This window comes from Panicum virgatum, chromosome 4K, assembly GCF_016808335.1.
Source record: "Panicum virgatum strain AP13 chromosome 4K, P.virgatum_v5, whole genome shotgun sequence".
NCBI lineage: Eukaryota > Viridiplantae > Streptophyta > Magnoliopsida > Poales > Poaceae > Panicum > Panicum virgatum.
Genome location: NC_053139.1, coordinates 25563846 through 25567737, shown reverse-complemented (window position 1 = coordinate 25567737; position 3892 = coordinate 25563846). Strand labels below are relative to the sequence as shown.

The 3892-nt window shown below is 42.9% G+C and overlaps 1 long non-coding RNA gene across 1 annotated transcript; it reads right to left on the bottom strand.

The window, feature by feature from the left end:
- Positions 1 to 3: 3 nt before the first annotated feature.
- Positions 4 to 573, bottom strand: LOC120705151. The gene is made up of 2 exons (XR_005687807.1): positions 336 to 573; positions 4 to 237 (listed from the first exon to the last, which is right to left on the bottom strand). It is a non-coding gene; the product is annotated as an uncharacterized LOC120705151 (long non-coding RNA).
- Between the last annotated feature and the right edge of the window lie 3319 nt (positions 574 to 3892).

Here is a 3892-nt window from a genome sequence, read left to right as displayed (position 1 = left end):
AAATAATGATCAAGTGTAAAATTTATAGGCTTTATCCCCTCTCCCAAAATACACAGTTACACACACACACCAACACAAGCTATGAGTACACACACATGAACATAAGCATGTAGGTACGCTGAAAACTATGACAAATTGCAAAAACCATACCTAGTTTGTTTACAGTATAATCAAGTTTGAACAGATATTGTTTGCCAACTGCAGCTGGTCCTTCGGCAAGCTAAATATGATCGAACACTGCACGTTTTGGTAGAAAATTAAATAGGGCAGTTATACCATAAGTTACAGTTTCAGTTGTACAATCTAGTAATGCAAGAGTTAATGGGATGTCATACCTGGCCATTTCTTCCAGAGGTGCATGACCAAGATCGTTTTTCCTTGTTCTCCTCATTCCTTGTCAGTAAGTATCTGTTACCCATGTATTCAGTTCCATCAACAAAATTCGGTATATATGAAATGCTTATAGTTCAGCTCACGGAATGCTCAACCAACATGTGTTACAAGTAATTTGCAAACCAAATGTTTCGGCACCAAATGTTCATTCAGAATAATGAAATGAGATCTGCTATACACACTACTGTTATACCTATTATTGTGCATGTCCGCAAATCAACAAGCATACGTATATGAATCCAGGACTACAAATGCAACCATCTACTAAAATCCAAGTAGGGGAGGGGAGGGGAGTGGAAAGTAATACCTTGATGGAGATTGGAAAGATGGAGCGTGATGAGGGCTCGGGCAGTCAGGCAGACAAGGGGATCGATGCGGCCCCAAGCGGCCTTCGCGCCGCCGCCATCGATGCGCGCTGCGCCCGCACGAATGGATGTGTTCCATACTGTGCAGCATCTTGCTCCTCCTGGGAGGTCCCCCGCACGGATGCGAGCAACAAGGCACGCCCCGGCTCCCGCAGGTCCCCTCACGCGCTCTCGCGGCCCGCAGCCTCCTACGGGTCCAGCGTTTCTTGGCAGCTCGAGCAGTGGGTGGTGTGCCTCCTGCTCTCCCGTGGGGTCGATGCGGCGGCTCCCGGACACCGCGGCCGACGGGGCTGCCCGGTCTCCCCGCTCCGGTGAATGGCAGGCGGGTGCGACAACAGGGTGGATTTGGAACAGGAACATCGGGCGGGCAGCGGCGCGGCTCCTGGACATAGGCGGCCGGCGGCTCCTGGTGAGTAGCGGACGGAGGAGGTGTGGATGGATTTGGGAGAGAAGTACTGGGCGGGGGTAGCGGCGCGCGGCTCTGTATGAGATTTGGGAGAGGAGTAGAGGACGCGAGGCGGTAGAGCACGAAGGACTTTGGGGGATTTGGGGAGAGCGCGCATGCATGAGATTTGGGAGAGGGGGTCGACCGTGCGGCGGCGGGGACATTTGGGGAAGATGGCGGCGCGCGAGCGGGGCAGAAGAATGATACAATTAGGTTCTGCGAATCTGAGCGGTGGGCTAGGAAAATTGCCGACGGATAGTTTGAGATCTATACTAGCTATTGCCGACAGATGATTTGATGATATATGTAAGTTGAAATATCGACTGATGGTCGGTCGTTGAAACTTGAATTACCGACGGATCAACTGTTACAGAACTTTCCCGATTGATAGTTCGTCGCTGTTGTTCTACTTTTGCCGACACACATCTGTTGGATTTCTGGGCCGTGGTATAGTGCCATACCGTTCTACCCGCAGACCAAGCTAAAAAACGGACAGCCAGACCCGCTAGTCTACACTGCACGTTGTGATGATTGCATTGGTTACTTTCGAGCAACCAAGATTTTTGTTTATCTAGACTAGAAAAAAAGGAATTTTCCAATTGACATTCAATTAAAAAGATAGCTTCAAAGGTTACCAGCAAGTAAACATTACATTTCTTTTTGATATCCTAGACTACAAATTTATTTTCCTCTGTAAAAGAAATTCGTTCTGGTATTCCTAATACTATACAGAGCTGTCTTGGATTATCTCAGCGATTGGCACAAATGACCAAGGATTTTTTTAGATTTTTTTTTCCTGGGCACATGGTGGCGATCTATTCTACGGATTGATAGTCAATAGAGTGCATGTTTCTTCTCTTCGTTGATAGGCTGCGTGCTTTTCTAGCAGAGGCTGGAAATTTATTCAAGCATTGTTGTATCACCTCAATATAATACTACTTGATATAATAAAATTTCCCTTTTTGAAGAAAAACAGAACTGTCTTGTAGTGTTGATTCCAGAAAAAACAGCACCATCTTAAGGCTCTTAATACTAAATCTGGGAGCTCATTGGTATAATGCGTTGGTATTATGGAATGGCTGGCCTCTATGATGATCATATCTAATGGCACAAAGGTCATATCTGCATGTGGGATGCATAAGTCGACGCGGCCATTCCGTGCCATGCGTAATGTTGCCGCAGCCAGTGATTATTATACGTTCAGGTATAGCCGGCCGGGGAAGTTCTATGATTAGTTTCACATGGGAACAAAAATTCTCCATGGGGTCGTCACAATCACCGTTCACGTACGACCGATATGTACAACCTTGATCATATGATGATGGCTTAACATGGTCGACGGTCATGCGTGTGTTATCTCATGCAATTATATGTGGCTAGCTAGAGCAAGAATGTTCTTGTTAAGTTATAAAGGATGCAATGTCCTTGCGACTCCTTATATTTATATATATTTATGCTGGGCTGCTGGTGACAACCTGTTCTTGCGCCTGCATCCATGTGCTAACTTCCATCAGAGCATGGTCTCCTCCATGGAAAAACATTAGGCTTTGACCCGTTGCTAAAAATGAAGGGATGTTTTAGGTTTTGCATATGCTTAAATGAAGCCACGTACAGAAAAAAAAGAAAAAAACCATGTAAAACTATTTTGGGTTTATTTTGCAGCAATTTATATGTTGATAATAAGCTGATTGATTATTTGCTATTTATACCTCACTTAGGCATGCAACCGGCGTGCAACACCTCCCATGCACATATCAAGAACTGCACTCCGAGTATTTTGTATACTTACATTTGAACGCTTTTTGGAGACTTATTTGTTACAATTTTACAAAATTATAACTTAATTCCTGATTTTCCATTTGGTCATTGCATACAAATGCAGACATTTTTGTACTATCATAACACATTTTGTTCAATTTCATAGATACGTTCCAATAGGGAAAAAAACTTTTTTTACCATACCTAGGTAATAGGAGATATTACATGTTTTGTCATTAGGTCGTCAGTAATTATCTTACATCCCGTTACCTTTGCAACGAAGACGTGCGGCAAAAGGTAGAAATTAAAATAATGATCAAAGATGTCTCTTTTGAACTTTATCATTATTCAAACGTAAAGTATTTGTCAAAGAGAGATTACTTAGATAAATATCTATATTTTTGCAAATAATAGATAATGAAAGAAAAATCAATATACTTCAAATTAAGAATTTTACCCAAAATTAGGAAAAAGAAAACTTTGTAAGTATCACCGCACAGCAGGTCTTAATACTAAATCTGGGAGGTCAATGGTCGTATATGCGCTGGTAGTACTAATGGATATATAGCTTTTTTTGTTCATTATTATAAATGGCAACTACATATATATAATCAATAAATCAATTACGTGCTGGTATTATGAATGGCACAGCAGGTTGCAATGTGCTTGTGGGATTGGTTGAGAGAGGTGAGATGCGGCCGCGCCATGCCTTCCGTATAGTATGGAGTGAACACGAATTAGGAGTAAAGATCGGTAGTTACAACTACTGGTTTTAGAACGGGAGTGTTAGTAGTCCAGAAAACAAATTAGAACAGCTCATGTCACTACTACAATAATAATTTGTACGAATGACCCCATTTTTTCCAGGGGAGAGTCAAAAGGTAACTCAGTTCTATAAAAGGAGTGGAACTACTATAGCAGTTGTCTCGCC